This window comes from Homarus americanus, unplaced genomic scaffold (genome assembly GCF_018991925.1).
Source record: "Homarus americanus isolate GMGI-L3 unplaced genomic scaffold, GMGI_Hamer_2.0 scaffold15674, whole genome shotgun sequence".
Lineage (NCBI taxonomy): Eukaryota > Metazoa > Arthropoda > Malacostraca > Decapoda > Nephropidae > Homarus > Homarus americanus.
The window spans coordinates 4,896-26,806 of NW_024730575.1; the positions used below are offsets into that span (position 1 = coordinate 4,896).

At 44.7% G+C, this 21,911-nt stretch overlaps 3 non-coding genes and 1 pseudogene across 3 annotated transcripts; 3 read left to right on the forward strand and 1 right to left on the reverse strand.

Annotated features, from left to right (window-relative positions):
* Positions 1-3,080: 3,080 nt before the first annotated feature.
* LOC121867023 lies at positions 3,081-3,243 on the forward strand. Its single transcript, XR_006089079.1, has one exon. It is a non-coding gene; the product is annotated as a U1 spliceosomal RNA (small nuclear RNA).
* A 679-nt stretch (positions 3,244-3,922) lies between these two features.
* LOC121867024 lies at positions 3,923-4,095 on the reverse strand (annotated as a pseudogene).
* Positions 4,096-8,249: 4,154 nt separating this feature from the next.
* On the forward strand, positions 8,250-8,412 carry LOC121867022. The gene has a single exon (XR_006089078.1). It is a non-coding gene; the product is annotated as a U1 spliceosomal RNA (small nuclear RNA).
* A 9,391-nt stretch (positions 8,413-17,803) lies between these two features.
* On the forward strand, positions 17,804-17,919 carry LOC121867025. The gene has a single exon (XR_006089080.1). It is a non-coding gene; the product is annotated as a U5 spliceosomal RNA (small nuclear RNA).
* Positions 17,920-21,911: the final 3,992 nt, after the last annotated feature.

Consider the following 21,911-nt stretch of genomic DNA (forward strand, 5'->3'; position numbering starts at 1 on the left):
TGAATTATTTGGAGTTTTTGTACATTGGTTTTTATCTTCCATTTACGTTCATAGTCGTTTATTACCTCTATTTCTCTGCATGTTCTAATAGCCATCAATTAAATTAATGCACATTAGGTAATATTCTTACTTCGCTTCACCTGTAAATTGGTGCAACAAGGATCTATCTCGAGTTTTGTTTGCAGATAAACATTCGAATTCCTTATACATCAACATTTAAAATCTATAATAACAAAAGTTGTAATTATGTAACCAATTAATTTACTATTCTTTACACTTCATGGCTATGTTACCATTTACAATTTTCAGTTTTCCTTAATCACTATCATTAATGCCTTCTTCCTTTGTTTAGGAGCTCTTATTGACCAGTGTTAGTGAAGGAAGAAACTGGCATGTTTGAGGGGCAGACTGAAGAACACATTTACTGTACTTTCCCCACGTAGAGATACGCCCGTTGCCACTGTTTTTTTTACTATGGTACCACCAACAAACCCGCTGTTTTTATTTTATTTTATTTTATTTTTACATAGTAACTGGAAAACTAATTTCCGAAAAATATAAATTGCACTAAAAATGAAAGTGCCTAAATGCGTGAGACGATTACTTTATGAACCTTGTATGCCAACCTTCATGAAAGAATGAAGCTCCGCCCAGAAAAGTAGTTCCTGAAGTATTTCAATTTTTTTCAATTTCAATTGTTTATTCCTTGATAGAGGAAGCGGGATCCTAGTGCTGTCACTAGGTACCCCTGTACAATGACACCAGAATCATCTGGCAAGTGTGAAAAGTATATACAGTATAAATATTATAAAGGGGCTTACTAAAGCCTAAGGAAGGAAGGATGTTCCTTTAACACATAATTAATATTATTTACAAAATATCTGGCCAGTATTGGGAGGATCATCGTCTCTCCGTCAGGGGGTCGTGGAGTGGTGGTCCAGCAGGCGTCACGGAAGCGTTGTGTGTGGGGACATCTTAGGAGGTAGTGAATAAGGGTGCGGCTGTCGGGTCTTCTGCATAACGCACAAGAGCGTTGCTCAGGGAATGTGGGGATACCAATCTCCCAAGCAAAGTCATACCCAATGATGATACGGGCAGCAATCACGTCCCCCTTCCGCAACCCTTTCCCGTAGACGTACGAGAAGTCAGGAAGTTTACGGAGGACATCGTACCATGTGGGCGGGGAGTCCAGGGGGATGGCTGCTTCCCGAGCTTCTCTCTGTTTGCGGCGGATTTGGGTCCTAATCTGTAAGAGTGTTCGAGGAACAACGTAGTCAGGTGTGGCCTTGTTGCAGCCAGTCTTGGCAAGGTCATCTGCTGCCTCATTCCCCAAGATACCGACATGACTGGGTATCCATAGGAATGTCACAGGGCGGCCTGCATCCTGAAGTGTGGATGTTAACCCTCGTATTCGGAGGATGAGGTCCTTATTTTCCCCAGATCCAAATGCGATCCTGTCGAGAGCAGACCTGGAATCGCAGCAGACAAGCAAGGGGCAGAAACCATCTGCTTCTGCCTCAGCGAGAAGGGCAGCAAGGAGGGCTATTAGTTCAGCCTGAGTGGAGGATGCCCCGTCAGAAACTCTGAGAGACAGTTTGATAGGCTCAGGGCATGAGGACGGGAGATGTAGACACCAGCCCCGGCCCTACCTGTAGCGGGGTCAACAGAACCATCAGTGTAGAGGACGACCCTACCTGGGGACCAGTGGGCGATCCTGGAGAGGTGGTATTTGCAGAGAATAACAGGGTTCACCTGGGATTTCAGGAGCGGTCCACCGAGGGCAATCACTTCAGGTTGAAAATCCAGCCAGGGAGAAGGAGACGAACCAACAGCAGGGTTGACAACAATATCAGGCAGGAGGTCGTGTTCCTGAAGGGCTCGGATGAGTGACCCTCGCCACTGTCTTCTAGATGGAGGTCGGTCTCGGACAGCAGTAGTCAAGTTGGTTTGGACATAGTTGCCCCTAGGATCCCGTAGAATGGAAACGGCAGTTTTTAGGTAAAACTCCTGGACACGATCCTGTAAGGGGGAAAGACCAAGTTCGTTATATAGAGAAGTAGAGCGTGTCCACTGAGGAGCCCCAAGGATGATACGAGCAGCTTTCCTCTGGATAACTTTGAGACGGTTGACAGCAGTCCGACTAATGTTGACGAGGGCAGGGGCGGCGTAGTCGACACAGGAACGGACAAAAGACTTGTACATGGTGAGAAGTACAGGGATGCTGGCACCAAGGGAACCCCTGCACATGGTAGAGAGGGGAGCGAGACGCCGAAACATATGTCTCGAAGATAGCGGACTTCAGGGATCTGACAACGTGTGCGAGTTCCATACACACCCAGGTATTTTGTCTCATTAACCCAGTCCAAGGGCGTTCCTGATAAGAAAAGGGGTGGAGGTCTCCAAGACGAAATGCGATTACATAAGTATAGACATTTCTTGGATATAATTGAAGAAAATTTGGAATTGTATCAATTTCTAGTTTGGTTATTAGTCAATTTCCCAATAAAATGATACTGGGCTATATTGATCTTGTTACTATGCCAAAGAAAGTAGTTCCACAATGTTCAGTTTTATATTAGGAGGGATAGCCCTCACTAGATAGCAAGTTCCTCATAATTGATATTATAAGTAATACCCCAAACGACTTAATCGTGAGAGGGAGAAACTTAAGGTCAATTTGAGATAGAAGAAAACTTGGCTTACCTCTATACTTTAACAAACTTATCCTGGCAAATCAATCTAAAGATGGTGGTTGAGATACTATTAATTACTTTATTTTGGATCTAATTTGAAATCATCTTGATTTAGACACAAGAAAAACGCGAAAATAAATATCAATAGTTAACATTTTCTAGCCCATTATGTTTGTAAATGAATAAAGTTTATAAAGCCAAACTTGTTTATTTCTATCACATGCTCTTATTTTTAATTTGGAAATTTTTATTTTAGCATACTACGAATTATAGAAAGAGTAATCATTTTATTTGTTTGTAAAATGAGGAAAATAACATAAAAAAGAAGGTTCAGCGCAATGATGGTCAGTCAAGTAAGGTTAGGGTTCAGGATGATCATGTTCGTGCATACTTACCTGGCACAGGAGATACCGTGATCACGAAGGCGGTTTTCCCAGGGCGAGGCTCACCATTGCACTCCGGTGATGCTGACCCTTGCGATTAACCCAAATGTGGTTAACTCGGGTGTGCAATTTTTGTTAGCGGGGGACTGCGTTCGCGCTATCCCCTTTATACATATCATAAGGGACTCTAAACGAAATATAAAGTAAGGTGCAGCGGCGTATTTGCACCACTTAACAAGGTCTCTGTTAATAAATAGTACTTGATTTATGCTTAAGCGTCAGCGAAGAATTTTTTTCTACGCTACTTTTACATGATTTGTATTTTGACAATTTTGTGTGAATGAAAAGATTTTCAAACTCTCCAATTGATGCCTAGTAACTCATAATACTGAAAGAAGTTTTTAAAAGTCTGTTAGGAAAACGTGTTAATCTAAATTTTTTTCCAGTATATTATAGAGACATTTTTTTGAGATTAAAAACTTTGATTGAGACAGAAAAATGGAGTGTTATGTCCTCATGACACAATAGAGAACTTCAAAATATTAACTGTACTCATGTTGTGAAATGAGCCTGAATTTATCCTAATGTTATATCCAACGTTATCCTTGCCAGGTCCTAACACACCTCTTATCCATGTTTGTCACATCATACTCATGCATGTGTAACTCCGCATATTGTAACCTACCAAGGACCGAAAAAACGGACAATTACATCCTGCTTTTTTGCAACCCAGAAAGAAGTCGCACCTGTGTCTGACCGTGACATATATACAGCGATTATAAGACATTATATGCCCATGGCCATCTTTAAATAAAATGTAATATATTTGCTTTAATTTCTCCCCATGGGGAGTGGACCGATCCCGGAGATACTGCAATACCGGGCCGATCCGCGGCAAAGATGGAGCAAGCCCCTAGCACTTCGCCATGATCCAAAAATCAGTTTAATATCGAAGATCCCACATGGGGATCGTATCAGATATTAAGCTGATAAGAACAGATTTTATTTAAAAGAATGATACATTGTTTTTTATTTACAATAGTTTGGGTATTCCAGTAATTTGTGACAATTGGCTGACTATCTATTACATTTTATACATAGTGTTCCTATTCCACTAACTAGAACCTATTCTTTCTTCTATCTTGACTTTGGGTTTATTTCACCCTACATACTGTCTAGCCCCTGAGGTATGTTCTATATAAATCATTCTCGACCAGCGAATGGCATCACTTACACACACTTTCCTGAAGAGGCGCAGGTATCCCTTTGATGCCAGTCTCTTCATCAGCTTCTCGTTCTCCGGGTCGTATGCTCCCAGGGGTCCCACTATGAATGCAGCCACCTTCACCTGCTGGTATTGTCTTCTCATCTCTGCTGCTAGTTCTGCATACTTTCTTCTTTCCTCAGTCTTGGTTCTTTAAATGCCTCTTGTCCATTCTCGAATGGGCAGGTGACGTCGATCAGGATCACTTCTCGGTTCCTTTCAATCACCAGGTCTGGACGTCCATTGTCTGCTGCTCCTGGTACTCGTTCATTTGCCGACATGATCTTCCAATGTCGACCTACTGCGGCTTTTCGTACTCTATCCACCAGGGCATTATGTCGCTTTTGCATGGCTCGAGAGTGTATCATGCAGTGGTTTACTACATGTGGGAGCGTTTCTTCTCTATTGCACCGACGACATCTCCGATCCCTATTCTGGCCTCGCTTCGCTCCATTGACGGGGAGCAGGTTCAGTCTTGCTCGGTGTATGAAACGTCAGTCTGCGAAGGTTGTATACGCTCCATTTCGAACAAATGCTGATGATGCTCTCTCTTGTGCTACGAGCTTCATCACTTTCCCTTGGTCAGGCTTATTCTGCAGAACTTCATCTCTCATCTGTCGTCGCTGGCTCCGGATGGTTTTGGCTACCTTCCTTCTATCTTTTTCTTCAATGATGGAGTCCGTGCATTTTATCTTGATGTTGTCTCCTCCCTCTGCTATCCAGGAAACCCCCATTCGGCCTGAGGCACACCTGGCTCTAGACCAGATGGTTTGGTGGTCTCCTCCTCGCGTTTGCATCTCTCCCTGTGTTAAGTACATGCACGCGTCGGTCATGCTTGGCTCCTGTCGTGTTCTCATTGTTGCCACTCGCCGGCATTCTTCTCTGGCTATTTCCCTGACGTCAGGATCCGGTCCCGTGAGTAATTTATATGCGGTATCCACCAGGAAAATGTCAGAGTCTTCTGCCGCGAGTGGGACACCACACGCTCCAGCTTTACTGCTTCCGTACAAGTACTCATTCGACGCTCTTGACGGTAGATGTAGCGTGTGTTTAAGCATTTTCTTCATTTCGTTGTCCAGGTGTGCCCAGTCTGTTTTCCTCAGTTGCCAAGTCCTCATTGCATGCACTCCTGCCGGGAACATGAATGTCTTGACTGCATCTATTCTCTGCCACGGTGCTAGCTTGCTTGTCAGTATTTTGGTCCCGAGTTGCATTAGTTCCTCTACTGTTTGGATGTTTGGCAGAAGATGGAACCAAACTGGTCGTCCCAAGAAGAGCGTTGCTTCGCCATCGCTCTTCCATTGAATGGGCGTTTCTCCAACGTAGAACTGTGTCTGGCGCATTCCTCGAGGTCTTCGTCCGGACAGGTGCAATGATGAGCTTTTCCTAGGATTTAGGTCCAGTCCCATCCTACTGCATTGTTCTGTTGCTATGTAGAGGAGTTGCTGTAGATTATCTTGCTGTTTTGTAATGATGGTTATATCGTCTGCATATGCTAAGCATGGGTGCTTGTGTTGTTGGTTCAGTATCATTCCTTCGGCCGCGATTTTCCGCAACAGTGGTTCGACCGCTATATTGAACAGGAGACCACTTATTGGGCACCCCTGTTGCACACCGCATTGCACTGGTATCTCTTCTGTTTCTCCTTCCTTTGTTAGGATTCTTGTCGTCTTGCCACTGATGATGTCTCCTGCTACTGTTTCAAAATCCCGTCCCACCCCTATACGGTTGAGCGCTCTTTTAATGAGGTCCAGTGACACTGAGCCAAATGCATTGGTCAAGTCGAGTGCTGCTATGCAGGTATCGCCATTGTTCCGTCATGCATTGTCCATGTGATGTTGAAGTATGTAGTTGTGTTCTATCACCCCATCACTTGGCATGAATCCTTTTTGTGCAGCCCACAGTACCTCGTTGTCAACGAGCCACCTTCTGAGTCGTGCTGTGAGGCATCCCGTGTACACCTTGTATATTGTGCGGCTCAGTGTTATAGGCCTCCAATTTAAAACGACTTCTGGGTTACCCCCTTTTTTGGGGACAAGTATTGTTCTGTATCGTTTCCAGGAGTCTGGTATTCTCTTGGCTCTGAGACACACGTTGAATATGGCTGCCATAACTCGGCAGCTTGGGTCAGCCTTTCTCCAGTTCTCATATGATATTCTGTCTTCACCTGGTGACGAATTCTGTGCTGCTGTTGTTTTGTAATATTTTTCATTTTGCTGGTTGTCATAGTTGGATGGTTGTATTTGTACAGCCTCTGGATCTGTTTGCAATCATTGACATCGGTGATTTTCCTGCAGACACGACCAGGAAAATCACCGATGTCAATGATTGCAAACAGATCCAGAGGCTGTACAAATACAACCGTAGCCGAGCAATACGGCTAATTGCCGATGGGAACGGCGCAAGATGTGAAATAAGCAAGGAGAGAATAGAGGAACACTTCCAACACATGATGGTTGAAAAGGATTGTGACCTAAATACCGTGGAGCACATTCCCGAACCGCCAGACGACAGACCAGAGATGGAAATGAGCCCTTCACAGAGAAGGAAGTATTTACTACACTTTGATCTTAGCCAAAAGGCCGAGAAGCGATGACGATTGCTGTGTTGCAATCAAAGCAATGCACATTACACAATAACCTTACTTTAGTTTTAAATTGGTGCAACAAGAATTTATCTCGAGTTCTGTTTGCAGATAAACAGTCAAACTCCTTATGCATCAACACTAGTAATCTATAATAACAAAAACCGTAATTATATTACCAATTATTATACTATTCTTTACACTTCATTGTTATATTACCATTTACAATTTTTAGTTTTCCTTAATCTTAAAAAAAATCACTTTTGTTCGTTATTTCTTTCTTTCATTCTTTCTTTCTTTTTTCTTTATGAACATTATTGACCAGTGTTAGTGAAGGAAGAAACTGGCATGTTTGAGGGACAGACTGAAGGACGCATACCCTACACTGTACTTTCCCCATGAAGAGATACGCCAGTTGCCAATGTTTTTTAACTATGATACCAACAATACACCCGCTGTTTTTGTTATTTTATTTTTTACATAGAAGCTGGAAAACTAATTTCCGTTGCATTATGAAAAGTATAAATTGCACTAAAAATGATAGTGCCTAAATGATTGAGACAATTACTTTATGAACCGTGTATGCCAACCTTCATGAAAAAATGAAGCTCCGCCCAGAGAAGTAGTTCCTGAAGTATTTGTAAAATGCTTCCACAAGTATAAATATTTATTGCATATAATTGTAGAAAATTTGGAATTGTATCAATTTCTAGTTTGGTTATTAGTCAATTTTCCAATAAAATGATTCTGGGCTATATTGATCTCATTACTATGCCAAATAAAGTATTTCCACAATGTTCAGTTTTATATTAGGAAGGATAGCCCTCACTGGATAGCAAGTTCCTCATAATTAATAGATAAAGTACATAAGCAATATCCCAAACGACTTAATTGTGAGAGGAAGAAACTTCAGGATCAATTTGCTACAGAAGAAAACTTGGCTTACCTCTATACAAACTTATCCTGGCAAATCAATCTAAAGTTGATGGTTGAGATACTATTAATTACTTTATTTTGGATCTAATGGGAAATCATATTGAATTAGACACAAGAAAAACGCGAAAAAATTATCAATAGTTAAAATTTTCTAACCCCGTATGTTTGTGTTTTGATGGAAATGAATAGTTTATAAAGCCAAACTTGTTTATTTCCATCATATGCCTCTCACTTTTAATGTGACAATTTTTATTTTAGCATATTACGAATTATATAAAAAGTTATCATATAATTGGTTTATAAATTTAAATAAATAACATAAGAGAGATGGTTCAGCACAATGATAGTCAGTCAAGTTAGGTTAGGGTTTAGGATGAACAATTCAGGGCATACTTACCTGGCACAGGAGATACCGTGATCACGAAGGCGGTTTTCCCAGGGCGAGGCTCACCATTGCACTCCGGTGATGCTGACCCTTGCGATTAACCCAAATGTGGTTAACTCGAGTGCGCAATTTTTGTTAGCGGGGGACTGCGTTCGCGCTATCCCCCTTACACAATTCATAAGGGATTACATAAGAAATATAAGGTACAACGGCGTATTTTTACAGCTTAACAAGGTCTCTGTTAATAAATAGTACTTGATTTATGCTTAAGGTCAGCAAAGAATTTTTTTTCTACGCTACTTTTATATGATTTATATTTTGACAATTACGTGTGAATGAAAGATTTTCAAACTCTCTAATTGATGCCTAGTAACTCATAATATTGAAAGAAGTTGGTTTTTTTTTAATAGTCTGTATCACACTCGACAGTCACTCACTGTCACAGCAATGAAAGAAATCTATCATGATCTTGTTTACCAACACCTGATACACTGTCACACAGTATGGGGGGGGGGGGCCTCTAGCTCTTCAAAAACATAATCTCTGGTTACTGCACAAAAGAGAGTTGTACGGACAATGACCTACTTGAAAAAAAAACAGATCACACAAATATAAAATTAGCTATATTGAAAATTTTTAAATTCGAAGATGTTAACACCTACTGCTGTGCCCCTTTGTTTACAAATCTATCAATCACTTTTCATTCGCCTCTACCGCCGTGGACTTCCCCGAGTGTTGATGTTGTCGTCCACACCTTCCCTGGTCGTAAATCCACCCAACTGCGGTATATGCTCAAACTTAACTGCCTTGAGCAGATTAATGATGTCGCCTCCTCTCTTAAGACCTCCCACCCTCCTATCCTCGTCTACTGTGATGTGTCTGTTACCACGCTGGGCAGCGCTGGGGCAGCTGTGTGGATTCCTGAGCGCCAGGCCTGCAGGAAAATCAGGGTCCACGACTGGGCCTCCTCCACTGATGCTGAAAGCATAGCCATCCTCGCGGGCATTCATGAGGTGGCGACCTACTGTATGCTCGCACTGAACGCTGGAACCTCCTTATAATCAGTGACAGCACTTCGGCGCTAGCGAGGCTCAAATTAGCCTCCCCCTCCTCCCCTGCCGCCCAACACACCCTAGCCGCCGTCGCCGGGCTAGAACAAACTGATGACATCCGTGTCAAGTTTATTTAGATCCCGTCACTTATAGGAATAACTGCCTGTGACACTGTAGGTCGGCTTGCCAAAGAAGCTACACAAGAAGAAGATATTGAAGCCGCTCTCGCCCTCTCCTTGAGTCATCTCAAATCTCGCATACACGCCACACAACGAGAGGCATTCGATGAAAATTGGACACACCTGAAGCAACGGGGTAGCGTCACACTATGCCACTATGACGCTGTAACCGGTGACGACAACCGCCACTACAAAGAGTATCAATCCCTGACTCGATCTCAACAGATTATGTACATGAGACTGCACCTAGGGTACAGGTACCTATGGGAGTACATTGGCAACCCTGAGCCTGGCCGCACTGTTTGTAAACTTTGTGGCCAACCCGACTCTCACACCCTCTCTCACTACATCCTCACGTGCCCTATGACCACCTCCTACAGGTCCCAAGCTGTTACCAACACCTCTTCCCTCCCTGACCAGATATCCCTCCTACTAGTGACAGGCCTGGCACTTGACATTATTAGGGACCTGCCACGCTTTGCCATAAACAGATGAAATGTACCGGGAACTTTCCCCCCACGCACTCATCATTCTCTCACTTTATGTAACTTGACAAAACCTATGACCCTTCAGGCTTTTACCCCCTTAATGCACGAGTCATAAAGGCAAGTATGAACTTTGCATACTTCCCAGATGGGCGCTGTAAATGCTTCTGCGCTTCACCTTGCACAGGATGTAAGGGGGTGCCCAATAAACTATCCCCCTCGGGGGCAAATCTGAATCTATCAATCACTTGCTTGACAATAATTATTTCCAGTTCCGGTATAATCAGAGATACAACTTAAGGCACCCAGAGCTACTCCTCCATAAATTATCACGGTGTGAAGGTGTGGAACAACTTACCCCCACACATCCGAGCAAAGCCTACGCTCCCTTCCTTTAAATCATCTCTTAAAAAAAATCTATTGTCTAAGTATTAATATTTCTTGTAACACCTACTATATTTACAGTACCTGCTTTTATTGTACCATCAAAACCGTTTTATCGGAAATTATCATGAAAATAGATAAGTAATTACCATTGCAATAAACATAATTGCAAACGAGACATAATCATGTTCTGTCCTCTTGTTCAACCTTATTACTGTACAACCCAATTGTAGTTGGGTAGGAGACGCTAATTTTCAGCAAATCAGCTCAGCTGGGGCGCCTGTGGGTAGAGCTGTACCGCTCTTGCCTCGCAAGCCAGTTGTCACGGGTTCGATTCCTGGGTCGGTGGAAATTTGTTCCGACACACTTGCCAGCTTCCCTTGGTCCTTGTTCACCTGGCAGCAAAGTAGGTACCTGCTATAAATCGAAAGTTGCGAATTCGTATTCAGGGAAAGTTGTTTGAGCTTCCAATAACTTGCTTTGACATAAACCACTGACTCTTCAGGCTTCTACGCCCTTGACTCTTCAGGCTTCTACGCCCTTAACTCATGAGACATATTCCTCCTACACCGTCTTCCACCTTCTTGAGCCAATGGCTCTCTTCTCTCCATCCCATCATCATCATCAACCCTGAACTTAGCATGCTTCCCTGTTGGGCGCTGTAAACGCTTCTGCGCTTCACCTTAAACAAGGATGTAAGGGGGTGTCCAATAAAAAAAACAAAAAAAACAGCTCAGCTGCGCCTTTCGCGTCACACTTAGAGGTCACGGTGATTGGCTAAGATGTAGGCACATAGGCAGGCTCTTTTTGGTGTAATATGCCTCTATAATGGCTTTTTGGCAGGAATATTGTCTAAACTAGATTCTCATAGATTTTCTCTAAAACATGACAATTTACATGGCACTGTTACAGAAGCATTTTTTTCCTATGTTTTTTTGTTTTTTTTTACGTTATCAAACTTGACTTGAAGCCTGTAGATAAGGATGAAGGGCTAATATTTGTTGCTGGGTTTTTGTTGGAAGTACTTTGGAAGTATTGGGGCGGGGGGGGAGGGGGTTAGGTGGACGTAAATGAGGGGAAAGTTTGAAGGAAATTAGGAGAGTTAAAGTATCCGGGCTCAACTAGACATGCTGTATTTTAAAATTCTTTATTGATCTTTTATACTAATAATTTAAGTTGTAGCTCGCTAGCTTTTGACTTTTCTTCTCGTTCATGTTTTGATATAACAGTAGATAGTATTTCAAGCGCTATAATAATTATTTAATGTTTTTTTTTTTGTTTTTTTTTTTAAGATTTATTGGACTGCTACTCCTGCGGACCTGAAGTTACCAGTTTCATACAGGCGTAATAGTGGTAGGTATGATTGATTGATTGATACGTTTATTGAGATACAAAAAAACATTAATACATCTCAAAGGGATGAAGTGACATAAGTCATCCTCACCCCAGTCCAGGAATGTCCCTCTCAGGACTCACATAAATCCCTAATATTTCATATAATTAGTTATAATACATAGTTATATTCTAGATGCAAAATTTCTATATTTCTTTAATATTTCATCTATTTTCCCATTTCCAAACATCCACTCTATTTGCATGGGGACATTATTTATATGGGCATTTCTATATACATTAAGCAATGGGCATTCCAGTATATAATGTGGCAGGGTATGGGATCTGGGTGTTCTACAAACTCTACATTCAATTCAATTTCAATTTCAATTGTTTATTCCTTGATAGAGGAAGCGGGATCCTAGTGCTGTCACTAGGTACCCCTGTACAATGACACCAGAATCATCTGGCAAGTGTGAAAAGTATATACAGTATAAATATTATAAAGGGGCTTACTAAAGCCTAAGGAAGGAAGGATGTTCCTTTAACACATAATTAATATTATTTACAAAATATCTGGCCAGTATTGGGAGGATCATCGTGTCTCCGTCAGGGGGTCGTGGAGTGGTGGTCCAGCAGGCGTCACGGAAGCGTTGTGTGTGGGGACATCTTAGGAGGTAGTGAATAAGGGTGCGGCTGTCGGGTCTTCTGCATAAACGCACAAGAGCGTTGCTCAGGGGATGTGGGGATACCAATCTCCCAAGCAAAGTCATACCCAATGATGATACGGGCAGCAATCACGTCCCCCTTCCGCGACCCTTTCCCGTAGACGTACGAGAGGTCAGGAAGTTTACGGAGGACATCGTACCAGGTGGGCGGGGAGTCCAAGGGGATGGCTGCTTCCCGAGCTTCTCTCTGTTTGAGGCGAATTTGGGTCCTAATCTGTAAGAGTGTTCGAGGAACAACGTAGTCAGGTGTGGCCTTGTTGCAGCCAGTCTTGGCAAGGCCATCTGCTGCCTCATTCCCCAAGATACCGACATGACTGGGTATCCATAGGAATGTCACAGGACGGCCTGCATCCTGAAGTGTGGATGTTAACCCTCGTATTCGGAGGATGGGGTCCTTATTTTCCCCTGATCCAAAGCGATCCCGTCGAGAGCAGACCTGGAATCGCAGCAGACAAGCAAGGGGCAGAAACCATCTGCTTCTTCCTCAGCGAGAAGGGCAGCAAGGAGGGCTATTAGTTCAGCCTGAGTGGAGGATGCCCCGTCAGAAGCTCTGAGAGACAGTTTGATAGGCTCAGGGGCATGAGGACGGGAGATGTAGACACCAGCCCCGGCCCTACCTGTAGCGGGGTCAACAGAACCATCAGTGTAGAGGACGACCCTACCTGGGGACCAGTGAGCGATCCTGGAGAGGTGGTATTTACAGAGAATAACAGGGTTCACCTGGGATTTCGGGAGCGGTCCACCGAGGGCAATCACTTCAGGTTGAAAATCCAGCCAGGGAGAAGGAGACGAACCAACAGCAGGGGTGACAACAATATCAGGCAGGAGGTCGTGTTCCTGAAGGGCTCGGATGAGTGACCCTCGCCACTGTCTTCTAGATGGAGGTCGGTCTCGGACAGCAGTAGTCAAGTTGGTTTGGACATAGTTGCCCCGAGGAATGGAAACGGCAGTTTTTAGGTAAAACTCCTGGACACGATCCTGTAAGGGGGAAAGACCAAGTTCGTTATATAGAGAAGTAGAGCGTGTCCACTGAGGAGCCCCAAGGATGATACGAGCAGCTTTCCTCTGGATAACTTCGAGACGGTTGACAGCAGTCCGACTAATGTTGACGAGGGCAGGGGCGGCGTAGTCAACACAGGAACGGACAAAAGACTTGTACATGGTGAGAAGTACAGGGATGCTGGCACCAAGGGAACCCCTGCACATGGTAGAGAGGGGAGCGAGACGCCGAAAACATATGTCTCGAAGATAGCGGACTTCAGGGATCTGACAACGTGTGCGAGTTACATACACACCCAGGTATTTTGTCTCATTAACCCAGTCCAAGGGCGTTCCTGATAAGAAAAGGGGTGGAGGTAAAACACGACCGTGCCACATGGCTTTTGTTTTCGCAGTTGAAAGAAGGAAACCAAGTGAATCACACTCTCTGGAGACCAGATCAAGGGCTTCCTGCATGCTGAGGTAGTCAGGGGCTTGGAGGAGGACATCGTCGGCATATCCTGAGTGGACAACTTCTGTCGGCCACGGGAGTGATGCAATGGAGTGCATGAGTGTTAAACAAGGTGGGACTCAGGACTCCACCTTGAGGGGTGCCGAGGTTCATTTCTTGAACAGGAGACATAGAGCCTTCAACGCGAACCCGGGCCTGACGTCCAGTGAGGTAAGAGGCGATCCATTGTAGAAGTCTCCCTTTAACCCCTAACCGTGCAAGTTCAGCTAAAATGAGGGCAGGCTGAGCCGTATCAAAGGCTCCCTTGATATCAAGGAAGACGGAGATGCGGGCAGTCTGATTGCAATAAAAGGAAGCAATGGAGTGTGCTGTGCTGCGATGTTGAATGAAACCATTGAGGGAGTTGTGGAAGCCGCCTATGGTGTGAAGAAGGCGACGATGGAGTATCCTCTCCATCATCTTACAAACACAGGAGGTAAGACTAATGGGTCGATATTTCCCAGGATCTCCCGGCTTAGGGATGGGGATAATAGTGGCATTTTTCCAGTTGGACAAGAGAACCCCATGTTCATAAGACATATTGTAGAGAGCAAGCAAGGGGCCGTTAGGAATATTAGTACAGGCGTTGAGGACGGAGTAGGTTATCTGATCATCCCCAGGAGAGGTGTCTTTTCTAGAGCGACGAGCACTGTCAAGCTCGAACTGTGTGATGGGATGATCAGTGGGGGCAGGGGAGGTAAGAGCAGCACGAACAACAGGCTCAGACGCATTGATGCGGGCCTGCACTGCCTCCTGCATTGGATCTGGAAGTGCCTCAGGGGAGGAAGCTCGTGCCCAGTCCTCCATTAAAGAGCAGGCAAGGGAGGCGGGGTCAGGGTGGGGAGGAGGCCTCCGTCGAGTACCCCGTATAGCATTAATCCGATTCCATACATAAGAGGGTGACGACTGGAACGATAGAGACCCCGTGAAGGATAGCCAGTCCGCCTCACGTATCCGACGGCGCTCCTGAGTTGCAAAGGAGCACCAATTTTTGAAGTCTTCCCAGTCCTCTGGAGACCGAGACCTCCGTATGGCAGAGTGGAGATCACGGGTTACCTGCCGGAGATGTCTCATGGCAGGGATACGATACCAGTAGTTGGTGGCACTTCTGGGGAGACAGAGTCATACACGGCATCAACAAAATCAGCTAGAAAGGTATTGGGTAAAGGAAGGAACAGCATCTTGTGTGAGACGAAGGCGTGGGGATCGATAAGGAGTTGATGTCGGGGCAGAGAAGGAGAGCCTGAGATGGGTAGTAACGGCAAGATGGTCACTATACAGAGCAGGCTCGGTGCAGACGGTAGGATGAAAGGAAGTATGACCGTTCAATAGTAAGCCAACATCAAAGAAACTATGGGGGAGGCGAGTAGGATCGTCAGGACAAAGAAAGCGAACATCATCATCCCCATTAAGAAACTGTGAGAGATGTGATCCATTAAGGGTACATGGAGTGGGATGATCCGGAGTAAGAGTGTGATGGCGGGCATTAAAGTCGCCAAGAACAATAGTGGGAACCCCATCATGGAGGTCGTGAAGAACCTGGGGGTCCAGAGAATCACTCTTGAAATGAACATTGACTACACGAAGGGTCCGGTCACCAAGAGTAAGGGAGACAGAAAGTAATTCAGACGGGGGTCCATGTGAGTCAGGTGAAGGGAGACGAACAGATGGAATGGTGTTACGCACAAGGATGAGGAGGCCACGAGCCTGCCCACGGTACCGAGGCAGGGTGTAAACAGAATAGCCAGAGAGGCGGAGTGGAGTAACATCGTCTGTGATGGTTTCCTGAAGTAGAGCAACATCTACTTGATGGGAGAGCACAAACTGGGCGAGGTCTGTCCGGCGAGGTCTAAGTCCCTGGATGTTCCATTGTAAGAAGAGGAGGGAACGGCCTCCAGTGTGAGATGAGTCGGAGGGGCTAGACAGGGCTCCAGAGGAGGTACCAAATTCTGTTGAGAGAAATGGAGAGGGAGGAGTGGGAGAGCGAGGGATGGATCCTCCATCTCGGGAGATGGAAGGAGGCGGGTCATCAGGGCTTGCAAAATGCGCCCCTGTTGGGTCAGGGTGTCCAGAATGAGTTGTTGTTGCTTCTGCAATGTCGCAATTGTTTTCACAAACAAGTCGAGTTGGGCTGAGAGAAGGTTGATTTGCTTGGAGTGGCGATCCAGACGGAGAGTGATTGTTTCCATAGAACCAGCTTGGTGTACCTGTGCATGAGCTGGAGGTGGCGGCGAGGATTGCCGAGGGCCCGACTGGGCATGTGGTGGTGGTAGCGACGGAGAGGGACAGTGAGGGTTCAGTTGAGTAAGAGGTGGTGGTGCTGGTGAGAGACAGCGGGGGTCCGGGTGGGCAGGAGATGGTGGTGACTGTGTGGCAGGGCCGGCAACGACCTTGTTCCAAGAACGGTAGGGAGAGGGAGGGAGGGGAGAAAGGATGGGTGGTAGGGGTGATGGAGGGGGTGGTAGAGGAGAGGAGATCAATGGGAAATCATTGGTGGATGGAAGAGGCGGTGGTGGATAGGATTGAGGTTTGGTTGACAGGGGCTTCGTCAGAGACGAGGGCGGTGGTACAAGGTAAGTTTTCCCCGGGCGAGTGCCAGGACGCTGTGGGCAATTGGCATTCCAGGCGTGGTGACTGCCATGGCAATTGACGCACCGTGGAATAACTGGGATTTTGTTCTGAATTTTCGATTTGCATTCCACTGTGTCGTGAGGACCTGCACAGAAACCGCAGGCGACCATCCTCGTGCACTCCCAGGTGCGGTGTTTCCACGATTGGCAACGACCACAGATTTTCGGGGTTCCGATAAATCGGTCGAGAGGACAGTTGTGAATTGGTCCTACATTCACCTTCGGGGGGAGGGGGCCCACCCACCAGCCGATGAGTTCGGTGGATGGACGTTTGGAGACCGGGTTGATGCGGCGTTCCATGTCCAGTAGTTGTGGGAGAAGAGGGCGAAGATCGTCGATAGGGATCTCCCAGGGTACGTGGCGAACCATTACCTTGGTACGACGAGTTTCTGGGGTGATGATGGTGAACTTCAGCATCACCTCCCCCTGGGGAGCAGGAAAGCCCACCTGAGTGAGCAGGCGTACCGTCTCGTCCATTTGTGTGGTGACTATCACGGCTGTGGGACCTCGGCGGAGGCGAAGTGTTGAGTCCTGAAGTGGAGAGCAGTGACGGAAGAACCAGGTCGTCCGTGTGCTCAGAGGCAAGTCCCGAGGGAAGGCGAGACGACGAAGGCGCGACGGGGCAGGGAGACAAAGGGAATCCCTATGTCCATCGTCGGCGGAGGGTCGGTCATTGAGCCACATGTAGGCTCACTTGGGGACCCCGATGACAGGAGTCCACCCTCTACAGCCCCAGAAGGGGTGCAAGGGGGAGCCGTGGCCCCTGCTGGAGACCCTGACTTCTGAGGTTTCTGCTTCTTCTTTGACGTGTCTTCAAGAAGAAAGTCGTCAGCATCACTGTCACCTACTGCCGCCGTTTCCAACGAACGGGAGCGTTTAACGGCGGGCATAGGGCACGTTGGCAACACTGCAGTCAGGTGGAGTGGTAATGACGTCACACTATCACACTGCGCATGCGCAAACTTGAAAAACTTTGCTCAGAGGGATCGGGTGGTAGGACCAGATGTTTTATCCCCAAAAAATGACAAAGTCCAAAAGTAACAAAAAAAATATATGCCACTGTGCTGATATCTGGGTCTTACTATAGTTGTCTGCACAGGCTGGGATTGGTAGACGCTCTCACGGTAGTCTTAAGTGTTACGAAGGACTTGTAAATCTTATTTTAAAGCTCTTCTAGACACTGGACAATAAAACCTTTAATGTCTTTCTTGACTGGAACTACAACTCCATGTATGTTCTAAGTTAATGTTTGTTGGGGTCTTGAACAACTTTGCGACCATAGCTCTGGTTTCCCTTCAAAACGCATAAATCTTTCGCCTTTTACTAAAGATTTCCGTGGGGGGGAACAACTCAATGAGTCTTAATTAATTTTTTCTTAGCCCATTCACATGGGCTCACAAAACTAATTCAAATTAGCTGAAAAGAATCATACAATGTCGTAATCAAGTGTATGTGATCTAATGTAGTAAAAAAAAAAAATCTATTCACATATACAACGTCCTGGATGGAACAATTATCCCGACTATTACAGATCTAAATCAGGTTGGGAGAATACAGATCTGTCATAAAATTAATTTCATGCACTTATTAAAAATTGCTCTAGACTTCAAACAAACCAAGGGTACCTAGGGACAGCACTAGGATCCCGCTTCCTCTATCAAGAAATAAAAAATATTGAAATTGAATTGAAATCTGTAAGCCTTTTGAGTTCCCTACTTGAAATATTTGTTCTCTAACCACTTCGGGAGAACGGAGTCCTCCGGAGAGACTCAGGTATTCCAAAATACCGCACAGGGTGTTCATGAAATTTGAATTGGTGAGAGAACACCCTTACTTTGCGTCAACTTAGAGATGTCTGATTACAGATGAAGCGTTCAAGATCCTTTGTGACTGATGTTGAAAGCTTCTATTGTATTTACTGTTAGTGAAATTGTCAATATAAGTCAGGGTAGAATCTACTTTAAGAATGAGGTATCATTGACGTCATCCCTAGAGATGCCAGTAATTGTTAACTGTGGCTGAAGTCACCCCCTTTTCATATATGAACATCACAGAATCTGATGTTCATGGTGAAATTGTTGTAAGGGTGTTAATTAAGAAATTAATTAATTATCCTGAAGGGGACTCTCACGCCACGTATCTCTGAAAATCTAACGGGTGTAACCTAATACTACTTGTCTAACGCTCCGGAACGTTCACCAGGGACTGCCATCTTGAACCTTGAAATCAATTTAATTCTGGTCTTCGATAGCTCAGTCACAGCGAAGTTTGAAAAAAGGATCTTAGGAAAGTAAAATGAGTTCGTAGTCTCATTTTCACGTAGTTGATTGATACGTTTATTGAGATAAAAAAAATACATCTCAAAGGGATGAAGTGACTTAAGTCATCCGCCACCCCAGTCCAGGAATGTCCCTCTCAGGACTCACATAAATCCCTAATACAGATATATCTTGTATAGTACATAGTTATATTCCAGATGCAAAATTTCTATATTTCTTGAATATTTCATCTACTTTCCTATTTTTAAGCATCCATTCTATTTGCTTGGAGACATTATTTATCTGGGCATTTCTATATACATTAAGAAATGGGCATCCCATGTGGCAGGGTATGGGACCTGGATGTTCTACAAACTCTACATTCCATATCCCGTTCACTTCTCTCGGCTCCAAGTTCCTAGTAATATTTATACCCTAATCTTAACCCCATACACACCGAATCTTTCCACCTGCTCCTATCTTTCCTATTTGTAAAATTTGTGTTCATGAGAACATGATAGTAATGTTTCATTGTTTCACTTTTCTCATATATTTCATTCCTTTTTAAATTATCTTCTATTGATTGTATTTTCCGCAATTTGCTCATAATTTTTTCAAAGTTTTAATACATATTTTGTCAATCTCGGCCTTTTCCGTGACTCTTTTTGCTATTATATCTACTGCTTCATTAAGACCAATCTCCACATGTGAAGGGGCCCATACAAATCGAAAACTATGGCCTTTTTTCCTTATTGTATTTACAATTTTTCTACATAAACCAATAATGTGTTCAAAGACTGAACTCCCGCTGCTCAAAGAATCTAAAGCTGCCCTACTATCAACAAAAAAATATATATCTTTATTCCTCTTTACAACATTTTCTAATCCTACTAACAATGCATATAAATCGGCTTGTGTTGATGATCTAAAATTGCTCGGCCGTTGTCCAATTTTCGTGTCATCCGTACCTTGTTCTGTGTACTGGTTTATAAGGATCCCACACCCTGCCCTGCCACTTGACACAACTGAACCGTCACAATATACATGCAAGGTGTTTATTTTAGGCAAATTACTAATCTTATTCCCATAAACCACTTGCAAGTACAGTATTTTAAGTAAAAGATTGAACTTGAGAAACTTTGGATTGAAATATACTGTACTGTTTTATATTACGTTAAAATAATATTCTTTCAGTAAAATCCCCAGACAGGTTTACAATTCATTTCGGTAATGGTGGAGCACACACTTAGCTCCAGATGGATTTTATGAAATAGCACCAAAACTTCTATTTACATGATCATAACACGAAAATGGAAACACTACGCAGATGATGATAATGATATGGAGAGAAGTGAGCCGTTTGCTCAACAACAACAGAAGATCGCGGAAAGGTGTTATCACTACCAGAGACACGACCTTCCTCAAACCAAAACTGACGAAAAAACGCTATATACTCCAAGAGGACTCCCGGTGCTCACCTTAACCGCGGAGCCGGGAACATTTCACCAGGGGGAGCGCAGTAGTGCTTCTGAGCATCAAGCTCGCTCACCGAAACCACTAACGTTGATGAAGGACCAAAAGGACGACCTGCCGAGGTCCGAGGGCTGGGTGAGAGAACTATTAGAAAATATGAGGTTCTCCCAAAGGCCGACGCCGAAGTTCAGCGGAAGAACTTGTGGTGAATACTGGAAGCTCAAGGAACCCTTCCAGCGACACGTTGGGATGCCGCAGATACTTGATGCTTTGAAATTAGAGACACTCTTCGTCGATTATGCCAGCTCCGCTAAGGACGCTCTGCGAGGATGCCTGCAAATACAAAATCCCAAAGCATGGTACAATGAAGCACCCACGTGGGGTCCCGGGTTACCTTTCCGGTTCCGGGACCAGGTTATGGGGTACCCCCGGTATGTTTCCTCTCACTGCATGGTCTTAGTAATAACCACAGCAATGGAGAAATACCGGTTTCCCTGCCCGCCTCCTAAAATATAGTATAGTCAACTCTCATACTTTCACCTCTTAGAAAGTCCAAATCTGTGTTCTTTCTTCTATGTAAAAAGGACACTCATTATGTACTCCCCGTTAAGCTGATAAGAACAGATACTACACTTTGATCTTAGCCAAAAGGCATCCTGTTGGTTCCGCTGTCCTTGCTCCACCTGACGTTGATTGTCTCTCCTCCTCCTCCTCCACTGTCGGACATGTCTGGCTACTTTGTGGTTGATCAAGCCTCTCTTTGCTGGGGCAGTATTGCACATCACACTGGAATCGAAAATGGCAAACCCTTTGCTCCTCCCTCATCTGCCTCTTGACGATACATTCGTGATTGCCTGGCCGGGAATTCAGTACAAGATGGCATCCAGCACGCAGCTCAGCCAAAAGGCCGAGAAGCAGGTCCCGCAACTAGTACTAAGTATGGAAGTAGCAAAAGAGAGAAATAAGAATATATTTTATTTAAAAGAATGATACAGAGTTTTTTATTTACAATAGTTTGGGTATTCCAGTTATTTGTGACCATTGGCTGACTATCTATTTCATTTTATACATAGTGTTCCTATTCCACTAACTAGAACCTATTCTTTCTTCTATCTTGACTTTGGGTTTATTTCACCCTACATACTGTCTAGCACCTGAGGTATGTTCTATATAAATCATTCTCGACCAGCGAATGGCATCACTTACACACAGTTTCCTGAAGAGGCGCAGGTATCCCTTTGATGCCAGTCGTCTCATCAGCTTCTCATTCTCCGGGTCGTATGCTCCCAGGGGTCCCACTATGAATGCAGCCACCTTCACCTGCTGGTATTGTCTTCTCATCTCTGTTGCCAGTTCTGCATACTTTTCTTCTTTCCTCAGTCTTGCTTCTTTAAATGCCTCTTGTCCATTCTCGAATGGGCAGGTGACGTCGATCAGGATCACTTCTCGGTTCTTTTCAATCACCAGGTCTGGACGTCCATTGTCTGGTGCTCCTGGTACTCGTTCATTTGCCGACATGATCTTCCAATGTCGACCTTCTGCAGCTTTTCGTACTCTATCCACCAGGGCATTATGTCGCTTTTGCATGGCTCGAGCGTGTATCATGCAGTGGTTTACTACATGTGGGAGCGTTTCTTCTCTATTGCACCGACGACA